Source organism: Hydra vulgaris, chromosome 12 (assembly GCF_038396675.1).
Source record: "Hydra vulgaris chromosome 12, alternate assembly HydraT2T_AEP".
NCBI classification, from domain to species: Eukaryota; Metazoa; Cnidaria; class Hydrozoa; order Anthoathecata; family Hydridae; genus Hydra; species Hydra vulgaris.
Genome location: NC_088931.1, coordinates 1,049,166 through 1,073,989, shown reverse-complemented (window position 1 = coordinate 1,073,989; position 24,824 = coordinate 1,049,166). Strand labels below are relative to the sequence as shown.

General features: G+C 26.7%; 1 protein-coding gene across 1 annotated transcript in view; it reads right to left on the bottom strand.

Moving 5' to 3' along the window:
- The window catches only part of LOC101240917 (probable phosphorylase b kinase regulatory subunit alpha), a 110,866-nt gene that overhangs the window by 25,553 nt on the left and 60,489 nt on the right, over nt 1-24,824 (bottom strand). The window lies entirely within an intron of this gene.

Sequence of the window (24,824 nt, the reverse complement as noted above, 5' to 3'; positions counted from 1 at the left end):
CTGGACATTGTGGGGGTGTATGAAGTTGCTTAGCTATTTTAAATATAAGCTATTCCTTGACACGTTTGGCTGTATGTTTTGGATTGGTATCTTGCTGAAAAATAAATGACTTAGTAAGTCCCAATCTGTGGGCACTTTCTTCCAGATTATTTTTTAGAATGTTTAAATGCACATTTTGATCCATATTTCCATCAGTGAAAACCAAGTTTCCTACACTTGAAGCACTCATACACCCCCACACTAAAACACTTCCTCCACCATGCTTCACTGTTGGACACAAGTTTTGTTTTTTAAATGCTTCATTTGGTTTTCTCCAAACTTTAACTCTTCCATCTGATGAAAACACATTAAATTTTTAATCTTTTTTTACAATATTTCTTGAATGGTTAACTGATATCATTTAGTTGAAATTTTGCTTATATCTTTGTTCAATAAAAAGTTATCGCGTCAGAAAAATGAACAGGTGGATGAAAACTTTTTTGACACAGTGTGTATGTGTGTGTGTATATATATATATTTATATATATATATATATATATATATATATATATATATATATATATATATATATATATATATATATATATATATATATATATATATATATACTATTATGCAATAAATTTATCTAGAATCATATCAATACTTACATTTATTCAGATTTTATTCAGAAATAAAATAACCTAAGATTTTATTTTTTTCTTGTTTTTTGTCTCAACCTTTTTCTGGTGCTTTTCAGTTTAATTATTTACTTTATCTTTTTTTAATGTTATTTTCAATTTTAACTTAAAACTCATTTTAATATATTCTTTAACTATTAGAGTCACAAGAAAAAAATAAGCATGGAAATACATTGGCTATCATTATGAAAACCTTTACCAATAACATTAATACAACTTAGTGATACATAATAACAGTGATACAAATTGTACAAGTTAAATGTTGATATTTTTTGTCTATATTGATATTTTTATTCAGTCACACTATATCCTTCTATATGCCTTCTTCACCATAACAGTAATGTAAGTCGAAATAAAAGCTTAACTAAATTGATTGACATCTCTCTACAACATCTAAGATGAAAAGTATTAGTGTAAACTTATTTAAAGATTGTGTTCTTTTAAGATACTGACATATTTCTGGTTGACTTTTATCAGGTCCTGCTACTTGTTTTCTAAACTGGTTTTTCTTATCTTCTCTACCAGTTTTCCAAACTGGTAGAGAAGATCATTTTACAGTCAGATATTACAAATCAGATATTTTACTTCAAAAACGTTACAAAAAAATTGGTTCCAAACAAGCACAAGATACCTTAGTTATATCTTGTTTATGTTTTCCCTTCAACCGTTTTTGTTTCTTAATATAATTTCAAAAAACATTTCATGATTTTTTTTTTAGGGTTCATGTTTACTGGCTGTGAACAAATTAGTCAATTTTCTAGCATCACTAAAAAAAATAGTGGATAGAATTCATTTACAAAGCTTACAATAAAATACTAGCTGCTTTATCAAACCTTGGTTAATCTGGAGCTTTGCCTGATCTATTTAAAATATAGAACATTAGGTGTTTTGTTGTTATTATTTGCTATCAATTGGTATATGAGTATTTGTAATAAGAATTACAAAATGAAATTAAAAAATATTCTCAGTCATTTACATCTCCATTACTTTTTCTCCTGCATAGTTACAATGATGCTGCATAGTTTTCCCCAACAATTAGTAAGTAATAAATATTCTTTAGTAACTATCATTCTTTAGCCTAATAATTTAACTTATTATGTTTAATGCTTAAAGGCTCTGTGTTATATTTAAAGTACAAACTCTGATATCATTTTCCATGATTTAAGACTAAACACTTGGTGATCAATATTTATTAATTGCACTTTTTATGTGTTTTAAAATATCTACTGTGGCATTATATTTGATTAAAGTGTGAAATTTAATTATTTTATTGGGGGTTACACAACAATTTAATCAAACATAACAAACTATGGATGCAAAAAAAGTTTAAAAATGATCAACAATGAACATGATGTGTCACAAACTTTAATCACTCAAGAAAGCAGATCAGCGGGAAATTTTTTCGGCAACTATAAACAGAAAGTGTCTGAACAATCCTCTTAATGCCAAGCAACACAGCAATTTATTAATATGCAATGCTGCCATACTGTGTACGGTCATTAACAAAATACCCCATAAGAGAAAGATGAACTTCCAACGCTCATTCATAGTAGACACAGGTGACAAACAAGACCATTGATTAATGTAAGATATTTAAATATGATATGTATTTTTAAATGCTAGCTTATAAGAATGTTACTTTTAAGATACTTGTGGATTTAGAAGTGTTTTCAAAAGTAAAAATGACTACTTGTTCTATTAAAAATATTTTTTCAAGTAAAAAGTTGTCAAATGATCTTGTGGTTAATATGGATGAAACAATCAACTTATAAATTTTCAGGGGGTTATATACTCTTTTCAATATGCAATGTTTACTTATATAGATGTCAACTTATATAGATGTCAACTTATATAGATGTCAACTTATATAGATGTCAACTTATATAGATGTTTACTTATATAGATGTCAACTTATATAGATGTCAACTTATATAGATGTTAACTTATATAGATGTTAACTTATATAGATGTCAACTTATATAGATGTTAACTTATTTAGATGTTTACTTATATAGATGTCAACTTATATAGATGTTAACTTATATAGATGTCAACTTATATCGATGTCAACTTATATAGATGTTAACTTATATAGATGTTAACTTACTTAGATGTTTACTTATATAGATGTCAACTTATATAGATGTCAACTTATATAGATGTCAACTTATATAGATGTTAACTTATATAGATGTTAACTTATATAGATGTCAACTTATATAGATGTTAACTTATTTAGATGCTTACTTATATAGATGTCAACTTATATAGATGTTAACTTATATAGATGTCAACTTATATCGATGTCAACTTATATAGATGTCAACTTATATAGATGTTAACTTATTTAGATGTTTACTTATATAGATGTCAACTTATATAGATGTCAACTTAAATAGATGTTTACTTATATAGATGTCAACTTATATAGATGTCAACTTATATAGATGTTTACTTATATAGATGTCAACTTATATAGATGTCAACTTATATAGATGTTTACTTATATAGATGTCAACTTATATAGATGTCAACTTATATAGATGTTTACTTATATAGATGTCAACTTATATCGATGTCAACTTATATCGATGTCAACTTATATAGATGTTAACTTATATAGATGTTAACTTACATAGATGTTTACTTATATAGATGATAACTTATATAGATGTCAACTTATATAGATGTTAACTTATATAGATGTTAACTTATATAGATGTCAACTTATATAGATGTTAACTTATATAGATGTTAACTTATATAGATGTCAACTTATATAGATGTTTATATTTTCATATTATTTAGTATCAAAATAACCAGCTCAATTACTATTTCCTTACTTTTTTTTTAAAGAAATAATTGATCTAGTTTTATCAAATTTTATTAATTAATCCCTAGTAATAAAAATTTAGAAAAATATTCAACGCCCAGCACTTTTTAAAGTACAAATTCTTTGCATATGTTTTTTATAGGATTTTATAGGCTTTTTTTAATTGACAACATAAAACAAAATTTTTCCAAATAGATTTTTGTTGCTATGGAGATCAACTACGTCAAGTCACATGACATTAATATAAAAGTTGTGCATTATATATTACTTTTTAAATGCTTAATAAGCTTGTCAAAAGATTTCTTTTAAAGACAAAAAAGCTGTAGATATTTTATTTTTAAGAAAATATATTTTTATTATTTAAATATTTTGTACTCTTTTTATTATTTATATAAGTCTATTCTAAATTTAGTTAGTTTTTAATTATTTAATAATGTAAAAAATATGATATTCTTTTCTAAATTTAAAATCCAAATCAACAACACTATTTTTATTGTGTCTAAAGGTAAAAAGTATGTAAATTTTTGTGGTCAATTTAGTGTTATCAACACAGGTGACATGCAATATTTTTTGGTGTTTGAATAAGCTAACTTCTAAACATGAAGCAAACTCCAAACATTTATATTTTTGTACTTGTATATATGTGTCAAAAAAGGATGCTTTGAAAAAAATCACAATGATAGGAGTCTGGAAAAAAAACCTAAAAAATTTTCCTGAATTTTCAGTTTTAACAAAAGTAACCATTGTTTTACTATGTTTTTAATACTCATTCAATTGCATAGCAACAAATATAATTTATTTCATTACAGAAATTTTATTTTTACTGTGTTACTAAATTTTACTGAATCAAACTGAACTGTTAGTTCAGGTTAATTAAAATTTTGTCAGTTTAATTAAAAGTATGGGACAAAGTATTATGTACAACAGAATTTAAAAATTCTGTTGTACCAAATGTTGTACCATGACAACCATACCACACCACCACACTTGTTGTACCATACCACACTCTTGAATTTATATCCTGACTGCATTAATAATTCTACTCAAAAAATTTAAATTAAATTCAAAAAAAATTTAGTAATCTATTTGTTATTACATCATGTTGACATGGACTCAATTAAGGAAATATGGTTTACATTTTGAATACATTAAAGTCATAGATTTTGAATACACTCTAGGAGTATTTATAGGATAACATTTCTGTCAATTATATTCAATGAAATCAATTTAAAGCAAGAACTTAGACTTTCAGTAAAAAAGAATCCAAAATGTTTTATTCAGTCTCACTGATTTAATTATCGATGCAACAGAATTTAAATTCAAAATGTTTTGAATTTTGAGCTTCATTGTCGTTTTAAAATTTTAAAACTACCTAAACAAAAGGACAAAAGCTTTAACAACCTTAATCAGAAAAAGCATGAAACTGCACTTTTATATGGACAACAAAGGCCCAAAATTTTTACCAGAGTCAAAAATACTAAAATTGTCAATTCTTCTAAATATATTTTCTTTTGCAACATTTCTTCACTTCACTTAAAACTGTAGCGGTTTAGTTTTCAATTATATAAAATCAAGTTCGCTAGAACCTTTCATGATGGCTTGAAAAATGTTAAGCTTTGGTTTGTTTTTTTCAAAAAAAAACTGTACTCAATGTCTGCATAACTTAAAGTTAATGTCTGCATAACTTAAAATTAAAATATTTCAAGAATCTAGTTATTAGCTTATTTTTGAATTTTTTTAAACATTTTTTTAAATTACAACAATGTTCTTGTTTATCGAAAAAGTTTAACTCAGCGTGACGTTCTTTATGGACAACGGTAGTTATGGTATTTATGGTAATTATTTCATAAGTAATATTATAGTAAATAAGATAATTATGGTAAATAGTAAAATTGAAGATTTGCAAATCATATTTACTTTTATTTTAAATTGAAGGCATTAATTTTTATTTTTAATTGTCTCAATTTGCTCATGTATCAAAAAAGAAATCCATTTATACAAATGGTCACTGGTCAAATTTACGCTGGTCAAAAAGAAATATTCAAAAGAATACTAACAAAAATAATAAAATGAAACCGGTGGATTAAAAATACTGCAATTGTAATAATAGTAATAATAACAGTTATCTTATCTATTAATTATCTTTTCAAAAGCATCTAAAATTAATATAAACTTTCAAATTCACTTTTATCTTACATTTAAAATTTACGTTTTAAATTCAAGTGGTGCATGTAGTTTTCTGGCTTTTTAAATTTCTAGTACTTGTTTGTTGTAATAAAAAATAACACTCTTTTTATTAAACACATTTGAGTAACATTTTAATATACGCATTTAATTAACGTTTTAAATACAAGCAAGCTGTATTTAAAAAATAAAGATAACTAGATATAATTGAAATGGAAGAAACACATGGTAACATGTTCATCAAAGCAAATGCAATAATGGGGAAGATAAAAACACTTTTGTCCATTTAGATCAGCATCTTGTCAAGCAATTATACACAACTTTTGTTAGACCTCTGATTGAATATGCAGCACCAGTTTTGTCACCAAACTCCAAAGGTGACATTGAAATATCAGAAAAAAAGTACAGCATAGAATGACAAGGATGGCAAAGAACATAAGAAGTCTGCAGTACCAATAGTATTTACAGACACTAAATTTAACAACATTGTTAAAGCTAACAAAAAATATCAGTTTATTTAAATAACTGAGAAACAGTTTCAAGTTTTTGTATTTTATTAATATACTTTAATATTTAGTTGGTCCTTCTTTTGCTTTAATTACATCTAACAAGCGTTTCAGCATTGATTCTACTAGACATTTGATTTGATTATTGTCAATGTTAGACCATGATTTAAAAACAGCTTTCTTCAAATCTTCTTTTTTTCATAAATGCTCTATTACCTATTTTTTTATCTAATAAAGTCCATACACGTTCTCTTGGATTCAAATCTGGACTTTGTGAAGGCCATTCTAAAACATTTATGCCATTTTCATCAAAAAAGGTTTTAGTTTTTTTAGCAGTATGTTTTGGATCATTGTCTTGTTGAAACAAAAAACTGTTTCTCAATCTAAGTCTTTTAGCAGAAGATTTTAAATTTCATTTCAATATATTGTTATGCAAATCAGCATTCATAGTTTCATCAATAAATACTAGTTTATTAACACCATTCCATGCCATACAACCCTATAAAATTACACTTCCACCACTATGTTTAACTGTTCCTCTTGTGCAACTTAAACTAAATGCTTCACCCCTGTTTCGCCAAACCCTCTGCGCACCAAAAGATTTTTTTAAATTAAACATGGATTTATCAGACCAAAGTACTTATTTCAAAATGATGCTGGCAATAAAATAATACTTTTTTGCAAAATTTATTCTTCTCTTCATATGATTTTTTGTTAAAAATGGTTTTATCTGAGCTATACATCCACTATATGAATGCGATGTCTAATTGATGTTAGCGAAATTGTGTTTCCTGTTAAGTTTTTCAGATGATTTGCTATATCTTTTGCACTTTCAAGCCGACTTTTTTTTAATCATTCTTAAAATTTCTCTATCATCTTGTGAAGTTGATTTTAGCTTTCATCCTTGTCCAGTATGAATGTCAAACGTTTCATATTGTTTGTATTTATTTACAATGGCTCTAAATGTTGTAAATGGAATATTTGTAAGTTCTTCCACTTTTCTATAAATATTTCCTTGTTTAACCAAGTCTATAAGTCAAGTTTTTGTTAAGTAGTATTTAAATATTTATCTTTAGGTGCCATAATGTTTGATGTACAGAGTTTTTAACAACCTTTTTTTATCAAATATGTTATTAATTGCTAAAAATAATATTCTAGAAATATAAATTTCATAATAAAATTGATATTTTATAAATTAAAAAAACCATAAACATTCACAACAAATAATAAAACAGTTTTGTAGGATTAATTTTTGTGCACACAAATTAATATTTGCATAAGTAAAAAATCAAAATTTGTATAACAAACACATTATTATTATGAATATGTATATATATATATATATATATATATATATATATATATATATATACAGCGTGTTATATAATTAGTAGAGCAAATAATATTGTGAAAACTAAATAATTATTAATATATATTTCAATTACATTACTTAAAGTTTCAGGCAATAGCAATCAATTACATCTGATGTTACATCTGTTGATCTGTTGATGTTACATCTGATGATCGCTATTGCGTGAAACTTTAAGTAATGTAATTGAAATATATATTAATAATTATTTAGTTTTCACAATATATATATATATATATATATATATATATATATATATATATATATATATATATATATATATATATATATATATATATATATATATATATATATATATAGATATATATATATATATATATATATATATATATATATATATATATATATATATATATAGATATATATATATATATATATATATATATATATATATATATTCATAATATTTACATATATTTAAGCAAAGTGCAGCAAGCTGTGTGCCTTGCTAAGGGAGGGAGAAGAGAAGCACATACATATGCCCCTTTTTCTAAAAAATGATTACTTGGATGCATCTTGGAACGTGAGAAGTGTATTTTTATACCAATTTTTGTCTTTATAAATAATTCCATCTAAAATTTGTTTTTGTTTTTTGTTTGTTTTAGATTTGAGGGGGGGTGGGGAGGAAGAAGCACACACCTTTCCCCCTTTCTCTGAAAAATAGTTACTTGGATGCATCTTGTAATGTGGTAAAGTATGTTTTAATATTAGTCTCTCTATGTAAATAATCAAATTTTTTTAATATTAAATTTTTTTTAACAATCAAGATTTTTAAAGTTGCAGGAAGAGGGAGGAAGAGCACACATCCTTCCCTATGTCACAGTATTCACCACTAGTATATGTTGTTAAGTTGTGGAATATGATTTTCTTTTGTAATACTAGATTTCCTTCTTTTTTTTTAATAAAAATAGAAATATTTATATGAATGCAACATTTTTGATGATAGGGTGTGTTAAACCTCTTTATGGTCTAAAAATAAATTACAATAACATTTTGTATATAAAAATTACCAATTTCACAAAAAAAGCTTTTATTTTATTATTTTTTTTTTTTTATGGAAGCAATATGCATTTTAGGGTGATAAAGATGCACCCCCTCTAGCCCTTTAAATATACCTGATGGGTCAGGTATATTCAAAGGGCTAGAGGGGGTTTATCCAAAAATATATCCAAATGCCCGTAACTTAGTACCTTTTGATACTAAGTTATGGGCATTTAGATAAGTACTGACAAAGTAAAAGCAATTTTAGTTAAGAAAAATTAAAATTTTGACCACAGTTTCTTTAACAAATCTGTATATGATCTTAATACGGAATTGTTAAAGAAACGCAATTTATGGACGGATCGTCCATAAATTACGCTAAGTTTATTTAAATAACAGAAGTAGATCACACGCTTTTTTACGCGGCGATTTTCGCTTAACTTAATGCGCTATTTTGATTTTTTATTTAGCTTAAGACTCTGCGAGGGAAAACTTTTGATCTTTTTTGTTTTCTTTATTAATGAAATTTAATAGCGTTGCTTTGCTACTAAAAACTAACTTTGTTACTAAAAATCACTTTTTGTGGAATTGTCTGACTTTACTTTTATTATACTGTGTTAAAGGCCTTTCTACTGATATGTAAAGTATTTAGTATTTAATCAATTTAAAATTTTAATGGCAAGTACCGATAAAAACTGACATGACTGATGTTTAAGAAGTAAAAAGTTTAATACCATTAAATAAAATCAGCTGTGACTATCTATTATTTTGAATTAAAATCAACTTTGAAATTTTAAGTTTTTAGCATTTGAGAGAATCAAAAATTGCTTTAGTTTGGAAATTGAAATTCGACATTTAAAGTTAAAATATGAATTAACTAAATATTGTTATTTACGAACATTTTTTTATAAGTAACATAATCAACACATATTTTTTATAATCAACAAGCTTAATGTTTATAGTATATTATCAATACCTATTTATATTTAACTAAAATATAAATAGTATGAAGCTTTTTTAATAAAAAAAAATTATTTTGAGGATAACTTTCTTTTTTTTTAAGAAAAAAAATCGAAAACTTAACATTTTTAAAGCCATTATAAAAGGCACGCTTGTCTTTATGTATAATAATTAAACCGAACAATTTTTATTAAATTGAAGAGGAAAAAAAAGAAAGGGGAAAAAAAAAATTAATAAATTAATAAAAATAAAAAAACAAAAATAGATTAATAAAATTAATAAAAAAAAAACAATAAATAAAATCAACAAAAGAGAAGAAAAAATAAATATTTTAAAAGAACGAAAGAAAATAAGTAAAAAAGTAATGAAAAAAAAATAATTAAAAAAAAAAAGTTAATGAAAAAAATAATAATGAAAAAAAAAAGAAACAAAAAATTTTAAATGTCGCAAAAGGCATCGGAAAAAGATCGGCAAACCAAGATTTTTTTTATTTTAAAATATTTTCTTAATATTATTTATTTATGATTTATTTTTAGTTATTTATTATTATTATTTAGTTATATTAGCTGCTATGCGGTCTTTATGTAGCCATGCTGTTATGCGGTCCTGTAAAGATTTTTTTTGTTCTTCGGTTTTTTAGCGTATATAGTTTTACTTGTTATTTTTTGTTAGTTATTTATTGTTTTATTTTTTAGTTATTAATTATTTTTAAATAGTGATATATAAATTTTATATACTACACTGGCGTAGGAAGAGGGACAATAGGGGGAAGGCGATAGCCCTCAATCCTAACTTTTGAAAAACCTCTGTTTTTTCCATTTAAATTTTTATTCTGGGTGCCTTAGCTCCCTTTAATTTCTGTTTCAGCTTCCCCCGCCTCCCGCCCCCTCCAACTTTCTTTATCTTCCTACGCCACTGTAACAGCTATATATTATTTGTTTTTATGTTCATTTTAGTCATTTATTATATATGTTTTATTCTACCGAGTTTTATTATTATTATTTTTTTTTTATGTTATGTTTGTTTTTGTTTTTTTGTCAAAATTACTCAGCGTTATTTTTTTATTGTAATGTTTTTTGTAACTTTTATTTTGTTTTGACTTCCTTAGTGTTTTTGTGTTCATATTATATTTATTTATTTGGTCATAATATTTGCAATATATTTTGATTATTATATTTTAACAACTATGATTAATATATTTACTCAATTAACATTATTTTTTGTATCTTTATTATATATATTGTCTAAATCTTTCCTCTCAAAATATTATTTTTATTGCTATTATTGTTATTATTACTGTTGTTATTATTATTTTTTATTTTTTTATCCTTTCTCTGTTCCTAATTTTTTCCTTATTTCACTTGGGCTTGACAGCTCGGTCTAGTCCTTTGATGCACATTTTTGCATTTTTTTTGCATTTTTTTAAATTACTGTTATTATTATTATTAATGTTATTATTAATCATAATTACTATGATTAATTATATATATATATATATATATATATATATATATATATATATATATATATATATATATATATATATATATACATATATATATGTATATTATTTTTATTAGGTTTTCACTTGAGATGAGTATTTCAATACTATTTGTAAGATTTATTTAATACTCATCTCAAGTATTAAAATACGATTCAGAATAGATTGATTGATTAAAGGAACAATGTTGCAAAAATTATGTTGAAAAGAACTGATACTTTAAGTACTCATTCTGAAAAGTTCAGTTAAATTCTGGACCACTGTACATAGTATATATTTTCTTCGACTACTCGACCACGGTTTTTTAGATGTTTTAAAAATGCGCATAATAACCTAAGCTAAACTTATCGACATTATATCAAGTACGATCATCAATACATTCCTGGTGCTGTTTATTATATTGCCAAATATAGAGGAAAAGCAGATAAGAAATTTAAATACACAAAACATGACAAGTTCGCTAAAAAAGCTTTGATTAGTCAAGCTATTTGTAGTTGTGGCAAAAAAATCAGCACCTCATATTTCTCAGTCCACACTATCTGGTCAAATATACGTTAAATAATGTTTACAAAAACGCTTTTTACCTCTCATTATATCACACAGTAACAGATTTAGCTTCAATTCATTATTGTAAACTAGCTAAGGAATGGTATAAAAAGAATAATATGAAGTTTGTGCCTAAAACAGAAAATTCTCAGAATTGAGAGTTACAGAAAATTCCCAGAATTGAGAGTTATTGAAAAGTACTGGGCTATCATTATAAGAAAAATGAAAAATACAAAAAATCTTTGCAGAAACATTAAAGATATTAAAATATTATTTAAAAAACCATCAAATAGTTTTGATTCTTATTCTGTGCGCAAGCTTATGGGTAGCACTAAAGCAAAAGCTCGAAATTTTATTAGATTCCCACAGGAATAATTAATTTTTTTTTTAATGTTTGATCTTTTTATATTATTGTATTAAAATTATTACTTGGTTCGAAATAAAAATTGAGGAGTACTTTTTTTTAGTTGTTTCTCTACTTTCACATTTATTTCGTGTACACGCTTTATACTGGAAAATTCATGTGCGCCCGTTTTTAGCAACCTTATACACTTGTAAATGATAATTATTGTGATAATAATTGAAGTGAAGCCGGTGAAGGCAAATTAATCTCATATATCTAATGAGTGTTTATAAGTGAAAAAGAATTAAAATTAAAAATTTAAATAACTTAAAACAAATGTTAATATAATAAAAATAAAAAATTTTATTAAAAAATTTCTTTATAAACTATATTCCACTTGAGTCCCTAACAAAAACGGGGTGGGGGAACGTTTATTAAATTTTGGAAAGTTTTCCTTCCCCCCCCCCCCACCTCCTCCCGTTTTTAATTTTTAACTTTATACATCTAAACTATAACAAAAAACAGTGAAAATCGGCCTTAAAAATTAGAAAATAATTCTTTCAGTCATCGATAAACACAAAAACTTTCAGCGTAAACAGGCTTTAAAAATCGCCGACCAGGTAAATCTCGATTTAGCATATTAGAACTCTATTGAAATTATGCTAAAACAGCTGTTCGAAAATGCGATTTTGACCGCAAGCCACGCTAGAATTAAGGAGGTATAATAGCTTAGCTGGAGGACACATGTGGACCGCAAGCCACGCTAGAATTAAATGGTTTTAAGCGTATTTTGTAAAAAATATTAGTTTCGGATTTATTATAAACTAAACTTTTTTATAAAAAATACTTATATTGTATCATTAAAAAATTCCCACTCCCTCTTATATTAAAAACCCCCCGTTTATTAGATCTAGACTAAAATTCCAACCCACTCTCCTTTTATTTAAAATATTTGCACCTTATGTTATTTTACTTTTATATAGGAAGTTTTTATCCTTCAAAAAAAAAATTTTCAGCTCCTTTAATCAGGAATTACTCCGTTTCTTTAATAAGAATAAAAAGCTCGATTTAATTACAAATGGGTTGACAAACGCATTACTAAATAACTTAACTCTCTGTAAAGACTAAAAAGAAGAAAATAAAATATAGCAAAAGCATTTGCTAAAAAATATAATCTTTTTTGTGCTAAAGGTAGAAAATAAACTTTTAAATTTAAATTTAATAGTTCAGTAAACTGAAGAAAAAAGTTTTTATATAAATCTTCTGCAGACTTGTCAATCTTTAGTTTACTAAACTATTAAATTTAAATTAAAAAGTTTATTTTCTATTTTTTAGTACAAAAAGAATGTTTTTAGCAATTGTTTTTGCTATATTTTATTTAAGTAATTAACGCACTTTAAAATAAAATAACTTCCGCATGATTAATACGTAAGCGTTACACTATCATCGAATCAGTGACGTGGGTAAATATATATTAGATTTTGGTGCGCTTTAATTCCGAAAATATTCTTTTCCTTAGAAGAAAAAGTGAGAATAATCGGGAAAAAAAATATTCATTCATTTTAAAAAAACTATACCGTAAAATCGCCTAAATTCGGTCACCAACTTAACTTCGGTCATTTAAGAAAAAAATATAAAAAAAGCACGTAAAACTTAAATTTTACAATCTTTTTTTCTCAAATATTTTTAATTAGCTCGTAAATATGAATCTATAAAAAAAATAATAATGTTTATATGCAACCTGCTGAAATAATTCTTTGGCAAAAGTACAATTTAAAAAAATGCATACTATTAAAATCTTAAATAAGCAAATTATTACGATAAATGATCAAACTTAATGTTAGTATTATTAAGAATCACCGAATTAATTATTTTTACAAAAAAAAAATTATTACTTTTTGAAAATTAACTACTTTTTTTATAAAAATTAGTGAAATTTTGAAATACTCTAACTTCGGTCATTCACGGATAAACTATGAAGGAGACAATTAGTAGTAATATTGTGAAATGTTGTTAAGTGTTACGAATATAAAACTTACCTGCAACTATTCCTGTTTACCGGTAAATTTACCGTTAACTTTACCTGTAAATTTTGGCATTTTTATAATGGATACACACCATGGAATTTTATTTGAATAAAAAATTTGTTCATAATTTCAAAAATAACTGACGGTTCTTTGAGTTATCAGATATCAAGCTTGTGACATTTTTTTTTGGATATAAAATTACAGCTCAACGACAATTATGGATGCGTTGCGAATCCTGTGACGATTGGTTTTGCGGATCTTGCTGTTCTATGTTCTATGGTCACCGATACGCTGTTCTATGTTCTACGGTCAACGATACGTGCAAGAATTGCCAATAAAAATACAAAGCTCATTTAAAGCAAAGTAGCGCTTTTTGGTTAATTTAAAAATTTTTAATTTTATTAACTAGTGGCGTAGCAAATGTGATAATGGCCACACAAATAAAACGATTCCACACAATAAAATAACGATTCCATAAAATTATATAACAATTCACATTATAACATTAAATTAATTAAATCAACATAATTTACACAATAAAATAATACGATTCCATAAAAAACCTTTTTAAATTAATTTGAAAAATATATTTTTAATTTTATTAACTAGTGGCGTAGTGTGATAATTGCCAAAGTAATAAAATAGTTGACTAATTACAACAAAAATTTAAAATACTACTACTTATATTGAAAAGGCCTTTTTTAATGCGCTCCTTTTTGTTTTCTTTGGTGCCCCAAAATACTTTTTTTTTTGAGCCCGGGACGACACCCTCTTCAGTTACTGAGTATTACCTGAATTTATATCAAAATTTTATATAAAAATTTATATCAAAATAATACAATAAAACAACATTTGAAATTTAGTTTTCATTATTTGTGACGTTAAGTTTGTGATACGTCATTAGTATTAATATAGCGTCCGAACTTATAATATGGTATTGAAAGTTCGGTCAAAGTAGATGTTTTTATTTTAAATTAAATATTGAGTACAAGTTTTTATTTTTCACTTTTTTATTTTTACACTATCAATTATCAATATCATTTTCTGTATTTTCCAGGAAAAAAGATTGAAATTTTTTTTATTTATGCGCGATAAATAAATGTTCAAAGCTTAAGTGACCGAACTTTTTTGCGATTTTACGGTATATATTCTTTAATAACTTTTTTTAACTAAAAATACATATTTTTTTTGTAAACAAGGCCGTAGACAACTTTTTTTGATATTTGAGCTAAGCATCTTTGAAACATTAAGAAAACTCCATATTTAAGTATGTTTATATATATGAGTAATGAGGATGCTATGCAAAAAATTGCGGTGATTGGAGACTGGGAACAACAAAAACCCCAAAACGTTAGCCCCCCAGCCCCAAATAGAAGAGGCAATTTTTTTACAATCTTAAACCTAATTTATATTTATCAATAAATTTCAAATTTGATTTAATAACCTTTTGTTAGTCGGCTTTTATGACCTTATAAAGTTTACAGCCCCCTCATTTTGAGGGGGCTGTAAACTTTATAAGGCCATAAATTTTTTGCATAGCATCCTCATTCCTCACATATATGAACATACTTAAATATGGAGTTTTCTTCGTGTTTTAAAGTTGCTTAGTTCAAGCATCAAAAAAAGTTGTCTACGGCCTTGAACAATCATTAGAAGTAATGTTTTACTTTTAAAAAAAATTTAAAAGTGATTCGAATAATATAAAAATCTTTAATTCTTTTAATTAAGAGCTTGCGAGAAATTTTGTAATGCTTTGATTTCCATATGATCCCATTTAAATATCTTATTATTAACTTTCGGATAACTTGCACAAGTTTTCATGTCTAATAAAACTCCATGAACATAAATCATCAGGGAGGCATCCATACTAAATCTGGAAACCTTAATCTATCAAAATTGGTGATTAAAATTTCCAGATTTTTCAATCCTACTTTTGCTAAACTTTCCAGAGTTTCATTGATATTTCTTCATATAAGATGCCATGCTAAATACTTATTATAACTCAGAAAATTTTTGACGACATCCCAAATTATTGAATATTTTAAATTTTCACGCAGCCCCAATAATGTTGGAGTGCTTTAAAACTTTTGAAATTCATACTACTTATCCGTACTCTGCTGTACATTCATATATAATTACCACTACAAAATATCTTAAAAGATTTGAACATTACTACCGCTTTAGTGAATTAAAAAATCTTTTGTAATGTTTTCAATCCTACTTTTAGCTGCTCATTAATGTAGGGGTTTTATTGGTATGTTTAGAGGTATGTTTTATTGGTATGTTTAGAGGTATGTTTTATTGGTATGTTTAGAGGTATGTTTTATTGGTATGTTTAGAGGTATGTTTTATTGGTATGTTTAGAGGTATGTTTTATTGGTATGTTTAGAGGTATGTTTTATTGGTATGTTTAGAGGTATGTTTTATTGGTATGTTTAGAGGTATGTTTTATTGGTATGTTTAGAGGTATGTTTTATTGGTATGTTTAGAGGTATGTTTTATTGGTATGTTTAGAGGTATGTTTTATTGGTATGTTTAGAGGTATGTTTTATTGGTATGTTTAGAGGTATGTTTTATTGGTATGTTTAGAGGTATGTTTTATTGGTATGTTTAGAGGTATGTTTTATTGGTATGTTTAGAGGTATGTTTTATTGGTATGTTTAGAGGTATGTTTTATTGGTATGTTTAGAGGTATGTTTTATTGGTATGTTTAGAGGTATGTTTTATTGGTATGTTTAGAGGTATGTTTTATTGGTATGTTTAGAGGTATGTTTTATTGGTATGTTTAGAGGTATGTTTTATTGGTATGTTTAGAGGTTTTTGAATTCTTGAAATACTATATTTGTTTGAAAAACTTGCATTTTTAAAGTATTCCAATTTACCATACGATTTATTAAATAGTCATTTTGCTGGGTTTTTTTTACAATCTAAGTCACATTTTTTTTATAATTGTGCGAGTTTGGATCAGCAGGAGATATGTGGTATTCAATATACATTTTTTTAATTTTGCTGATTTTGATTTAATGTGAGCACATAGGTATAGATCCTTTTTTAGACGGTTTGTGGCCTTTATGTAACTGCTACGTGCAGGATAAATCTAAAATTTTCTTTTTAGTTTTAAAATAATGTTTTAAACATTACAAAAAAAAAAACTAGAATATGAAAATCCTATTAGAGAAATGCAATATGCTCGTTGAAAAGTGCTTTAAATAAAAAAAATATAAAAAATAAAAAAAATATAAAAAATAAAAAAACTTGTCTTTTACTGTACTTGAATAACACAACAGCAGGCTGTTGTGTTATTCAAGTTGTTGCTGCCAGTTTTTTTTTGTTATTCGAGGGATTTCATCAGAACAATTATTTTATCCTACAATATTCTTACCTCTTTTTCTCGTTGGAATTTCCATGGTTTTTATAAAAACAAAATTTAAAACATTTTCCTCGAAAAACAAAACTCTGAATTGTTTGACGTAACTTCCTCGTAAATGTTCCTAATACTGAGTTGTTAGTCCTTGTCCTTGGCCTAGTTTTAAGGCCAAAAATTGAGGCCTTGGCCTTGATTGTTTTGGCCTTGAAAAAAAAAAATATATTTTCCTATTGATTTCGTTGAATTCTGAGCATAACCTTGGTCTATTTTTACAAAATGTGGTTTTATTGTCACAGCACTTACTACTTACACTTGTGTTAATAATTGGCCTTAACGTAATGCAAAAATTGAAGCGCCTGGTCTTGAAAATGTTTTCGTAGACCTTGGCCTTGAAACTCTTAATCTTGGCCTTGACCTTAAAACTCTTGGCCTTGTAACTTTTGGCTTTGTTAACAACTTTGATACTGACTGTGTTTTTACCTTAAACAAGCATCTTTTAAATCATCTAACGGGTGATGTGGAAGTTATCAGACAAATCCTAATTTCATTATTTGAGCGTAATAATTAATTTTTGTGGTTTTATGCGTAGGCATAAACGTTCTATAAAATATAAACTTTATTATTTGAAACACAATTATTTAAAATGAGGTTAAATGCAGCTGAACGAGAATCTTTTCGAAAGCGACGTAAAATGTTTTTTGTAAATAAACCTAATATTAAAAAAAAAAAAAATTGTAAATCATTTTGAAAAGGAAGGATTTGCTCGAAGTACAATATATGATAACCTAAAAAGACTTGAAACTGTTCAATCGTTTTCTGATAGAAAGCACCCTGGTCGTCCGACATCCTGGACTAGAGAAAAGAAAGACGAATTAACGAGACTTGTCAACAATCGAAAAGGGGTCAGTCAGAGAAAAATAGGTATTAAATTTGGTGTAAATCAATCGAAAATTGGTCGTCAGTTAAAAAAAATGAATATTAAATATAGAAAACGTAAAAAGACTCCAAAATACACTATAGAACAACAAATAAAGGCAAAGAAAAGAAGCAGGAAACAAGTTAACCAACTCTATAACACAAAATCGCTTTTAGTCATCGATGACGAAAAATACTTTTGTTTTGCAGGGGACAACATGCCTGGAAATTCTGGATACTACACAAACAACAAAAAGACATGCCCAAAAAGTGTTCGTTTTATAGGAAAAGAGAAATTTCCAAAAAAATTATTAATGTGGATAGCCATATCTGACCGTGGTATGTCCGAGCCATTGTTTCGCACTTTCAAGGCTGTAGCGATCAATTCATCAATCTATATTAATGTTTAGAAAAACGACTTCTTCCATTTATTTACAAGTATCATGGAGACTTTAACTATTTATTTTGGCCAGATTTAGCAAGTTCTCATTATTCTGAAGATTCTCTAAATTGGATGGACCAATATGTCTATTACGTTGATAAAGAATCTAATCCCCCAAATGTGCCTCAAGCACGACCAATTGAAAATTTTTGGGGACATTTGGCACAGAAGGTTTTTGAGGGAGATTGGCAAGCTTCAACAGAGCAAGTTTTGATTGATCGCATTAAACTAAAACTACAAGAAATTGATTTAAACTTTTTACAGTCGCATATGAAAGGCGTCAGAGCAAAATTGAGATCAATTGCAGATGGTGGTGTTTTTTCATATAAAAAATAATATATTTTTATTAAAAGATAAATGCTTTATTTAAAAAATATATAATAGTAGTTTGTTTTTTTATTTATAAATAAGTTATTGACGTTTTTATTTTGTCCGATAACTTCCGCATCACCCGTTAATATGAACATTTGTACGTCTATATAGACATTTAGTCTCTCGATTTACATCAGCATGATCAGTTCAATTATGCGACCCAGGTACTTAAATTAAACTTAAAAGTTCATAAATTTAAAAAAGTGCCACTTATGTTACATTCTGCATATTAAATACTATTTGCAGATCCTGCAGTTTTATAAAACTTTCAGTTTTACGAATCTGCATATGTATGCATATGTATGTAAAATCTGTACAAGTCTGTACAATCTGTATGTATGTAAAATCTGTACAAATATGTATGTAAAATCTGTACAAATCTGTACATCTGCATATGTATGTAAAATCTGTACAAGAACGATTAAAAAAAATCTGTACAAGAACGATTAAAGAATTCCGCCTTGCCGTACACCATTGCATATGTTGAAGCTATCAGAGTTCGCTTTTTTTTAATTTTTTTTATCAAATACATTAAATGAAAAATAAATAATTTAATATAAACAAAACGCTGCTATTTTATTATTTTTCTTTCAACGAGCAAAAATGGTACAGCTTTTTATGTATCAGGCTAAAATCAGAAAAAAAGGCTTTTTCAAAACTATATTTTTACATAAAAAAAATTGATTTCAGTTTTCTGGCTTTCATCACTTTTGCCTGCTACTTTGTATCGCTGACTTGACATCATCTGCAGTTTTGAAGCAGCAATCTTTAGATAACATGTGCAACAATCATTGAAAACTCTTCTTTCAACTTAATTTTTTCTGGCTTGAACAGTAAGTATTGAATGACAGAACTTCGAAGCTTACTTATTTATTAAAATTCGTTTTCACAAAATTTGGGAATCAATCAGTGGGGTCGCAACATACTCTGTGACACGGAGAAATAACTCATTCTTTGAACAATATTTTTGCAATTTCTGCAACCCCATAATAAACTCTGTGGCCCTTAATCCTATTATACTTAGACGGTCCTTTAGACTTTGATTACCTGTCTACCCAATCACGACGCCTCTATAACCAATGGGTTAGTTAATAAAACGTATGAATGGTCCTAAATTCCTGTCCGAATAAAATAGATTTATTATCCCATATAAAAACTTGCAAAAAATACTATTATATTTTATAAACACGCATTGTGATTTATCGAACATCAAAATATTATCGAACATCACGATATTATTAGAGTACATAGCAGTTAGTCGAATGCATATTTTTTCTAACAACGTGTTATTTTTATTAGTAAAAACTGCAAGATTTATACTACGTAAAACCTTTTTTGTTGTCTAGAAGATTTGTTGGAAACTATTTTTCGACAACCTTTCTTTTTTAAGTTGAAAAATTGTTGTAAATAAACGTATTTATTTGATTAAAACCAATACGTTTTTGAGTTTTTGTTGATCTGATCTTTGTTTTTCTCATTGGATGTTTATGAATGCAAAATCCAGTTTCATATGCTCACATTGGAGCAGTAGCGTTGCGACAAAAAAAAAGGAACAAAATTTAAAAAAAAAACAGTATGTTACAGTATGTAAATCTAGTTATTGAAAACCTAATAAAAAGGTTTTTTCTTGCCTAAATTTAATTGAAGTTCGGCTTTTAATAGCTGCTGAAGTTCTGCTTTTAATAGCTAAAAGGCTTAACGCAGACCAACAATTTTGCGCAATTTTTGTCCTTAAATGTATGTTAATTCTTTTTTAATGAGCTGAAAGGTCTTTTTGCAGTTGCCACACTAACGGGTAATTTCAAATACAGTTAATTCCTGGTAAGTCGAACACCGATTAACTCAAACCTTTATTACCTCGAACGGTTTCATTCGGTACCTTAAAATTGACTGCTTGATTACTATTAAAATTCTCGAACCTGGTAACCTGGTAACCTCGAACCTAGGATATTTTTTTTCATAAGTCATTCAATAAAAAGCATAAATAACACTAAATATTTTCTATAGTTTTTTACTTGTATTCAGATCTGAATAGAGTAGATCGTTATCAGATGTAAAACAATGGTATGATAAAACTGTTACCAATTAATCATAAAATAACGTTAAAAAAGCAATTATTTTAAAGGCTTAATAAATTTTTTAATAAAAGATTGCTAGCTTTTAGGACGCTTTTTAATTATTAAATAATAAGGAAGTCATTGTGTTGCTAAACTTGTTTCTGCGTTATCTTTAGAGTGTACAGTGTGAATACAATACGTAACTTCATACTTTGAAATATTTTTTACTTTTTTGTTAGTATAATGGTGTATATTTAATGTTTATAACTTTTGGATTACTTCTGGATTAAATAAAGAAAAATCGCCTAACTCGAACTAACATCTCATATCAGCCAAAGTTCGACCAAAAGAGAATTTGCTTTAATTGAACATTACTTAAGTCGAACCATTTTGTTTGGTCTCTTAAAGGTTCGAGTAATCAGGAATTAACTGTATAAGTGCTGCGATTGTATCAGAAAATGAGCTACTTATATCACAATAATTTATTGTGGACACGGTTAATATGCGGAAATGCAGAAAATTTTTGACGTGTTAAACGAAGGAATAAAGTGCAAAATTTTTCTTCTGACTGTAACCCTATCGTTGCTCCAACCCAAATCCTCAGGCAATCTAGCATCACTCCTTTGCATGTTCTTCTTAAATCAGTTAATGTATATACGAAAACCTCTAAACCTATTTCCGCACTTTACCTGGTGAAAGTTTTCATCTTTTACCAATACCTTATTGTTGTTAATTTGAGCAAATCTAAAACACTGTTCACATCATTTATTTCCAATTTGAAATGTTTTCTCGTTATGGAAAACATTTCCCAACGTTTGCTAATTGCAAAGTCATTGCATTTTTTTAAAGCGTACCTTGCGTAACCTTACGGCGTCATATTATTTGTATTATTTATGAATTTATGTAGTTTGTTTTATTTTTTTAGATATAAATAAATAAAAAGTTGCTCACTATTTGAAGTTTCAGTCAAAACTATTATTATTAAAGATAAAAAAAATTATCTAGAAAAAGAGTTGGCACTTCTTAGATACAAAAAATAGCACGCAGGGCCGGATTAAAGTTTGTTGAGGCCCGGTCTTTGTCTTATAATAATTGACAATCTAATACCTGACCTAGCGATTTGATTAATGACATAAGTTAATTAATTATAAAATCAAATAAATCAACTATAAGTTGTGCCTTCGACGACGATTTTCTAGTGTTATACTTTCTCTAGGAATAGTTTCAGTTTGTCAGATTTGAATAGTGTCACATTTATTTATGATTTGAATAGTGTCACTTTTTTTATTTTAGAAATAAAACATTAATGTGCTTTACCTAACTTTTTGACAAATTAAATGACAATATAATTAAAGCTTATGCCTTTATGATGTCTCTTTCAATACTAATAGGAGCCAGGTTAGCGAGTTGTTTTTGAAGCATTAAGGTAAGCAGTTTATTTTTGATCAGTTTTATTTTAAAAAACAATCTTTCCGCCGAGCAGTTTGTTATCATCAGTACAAAGTAAATACGGAGAGCAATCTCAACATTAGGGAATCATGCACCATTCACCACACACCATTCACCATTCACCATTCTGTTGTCTTTAAATTGTTTTAACTCATTTCCAAAAGAATATCCAAATTGTTCTTTTGAGTTGCAGTAAACTTGTTTCCGGCAGACTTGCGCTGTATTTGCCATGAAAGTTTCAAATCTTTCAATAGGTGATCTCCTTTCCTAGATCTTAGCACCAACTCTTCGCAAACTGTGGATGATATATCCGAAATCAACAATCAGTTTTGAACTGATAACGCAAGTAGGAGTCATCAACTAATTTTTAAACAATTTTTAGCTGCTAACACATATTATTAAGAAACTAAACCCTATTTTTATTAGACTTAACATTAACTATTTAGGAACTTAGGCTTAAAACTATTTTCCTTATTATATGGGGCCCGCTTACTTGCGGAGCTCCAAGGCTCTGGCTCAGGAGATCAAATCATTTCATGATTATTATTATCAAAAAAACTTATAGTAAACCCGGCACTGATATCACATATTGCTAATGTTGATATGTTTAAATTAATTTGGATTATTTTTTAGATTGACAACTTAAATTTTTTTTTTTTTTTAAAGTTGATTGGGTTTATAATAACTCTAGCCCCTATCTCCTCCGCGGCTGCTGGCCTTTTGCTTCGCTGCTGCGTTGGAGAATCGTTGTTGAAGGTAGATTAAATTGTTAACATTCTCCGATTTTAACTTTCTTTCGTCTAACCACCAATTGTGCACATTTTTTCTAAAGTTGCTGCTATCATATACTTGTATTTAAGTTAATTCTTATCAATTCTTAATTTTCTTTTCTGGCTAACCTTGTTTTAAGCTTAAAAAAGATTTTTTTATTACGAGTTGATTTTTAATGAACTCCAGTGGTGATACAGCTTTATAATAAGAATTATATTTGTTAACATAATTAATAAGAATACAGCTTTATAATAAGAATTATATTTGTTATTAGTTTTTTAATAAGTATTATAATTAAGTATAGATTAGAATTGTTTTGTGCCTTCTATACCAACTTTAGTACCTCACTAAAAATTTTATAAAATAAAGTGAGAAGCAAAAAAAAAAAAAGTTTAATTACAAAATAGTTATGCGAAATACTAGTAATAGAAATAATAGAAATGCGAAAAGTTTTATTCATAAAAGTAATATCGAGAAGAGATTTTATTTTGTCTCACAAAAGAGAAAAGATGCAGACGCTTAAAATTTGAAAGCAATCCTTTTATAAACAAAACAAAAATTTCACGAAAACAAAATTTTGTTTTCGTTATAAGTTTGAACTTATAAAAATGAAAATTTTAAAAATTCTTTGATAAACTTCACGTTTATCCGTTTTTCTTCAGGAAAGAGAAGAAAAAATATTGTGAGCATGCGTAGTTTAAATTTTAATTTTTTCAAAGCAAAACTACGTATGCTCAAGTAATTATGAATCCCTTCCCGTTCCGTAACAGAATGGACGATTTAAAAGTTACCTTTAAATATGTTTAATAAAAACCTTTTATTTATTTTTATTTTTAAACAAAGCAAGTATTTATATCAACAACTTTCTTTTCTTATTTCACAATTATCAAAGTAAAATTCTTCAAGTTAACGTTTTAAGTCTGGGCTTATTATCCATAACCAAAAAACATTTTTCTACACAAAAAATAACTTTTTTGAACTGAGTGCGTTATTAAAGCTCACTGTCTTTTTTTGACTTTAAATAAGCATGAAGTGGCGTTGTTTTATATTTTATCTTTCAAATTATTTACATTTTTTTTGTATTTTTTGTCACCAATATTTTGTTTTGTTTTTATTTCATATACTTTTTTTTCCGCATTTTTGTTAACTGTTTTGTTTTACATTTTAAAGTTTTGCATTTCCCCCTAACTTTGAAATATTTATCAACACTAAATAATCATACAGATCTATTATGAAAAATATACATGAAGTCTCGCAATATAGATATCTAAACGTCTCACAGTATGAATATTTGACATTTCACTATATGGGTACCTAAACTTTCATGGTATGGATACCTGAAGTCTAACAGAATGGATATCTGACGTCTAACAGTATGGTTACTAGACGTCTAAGATTCATTGTTCTATCTTTTCGTTAAAGCAAACTAAAAATCGTAAAAAAATGTTTAACTTTTAATAAAAGAAAGTACGTTCACGCAATGACTATATATAGTAAAAT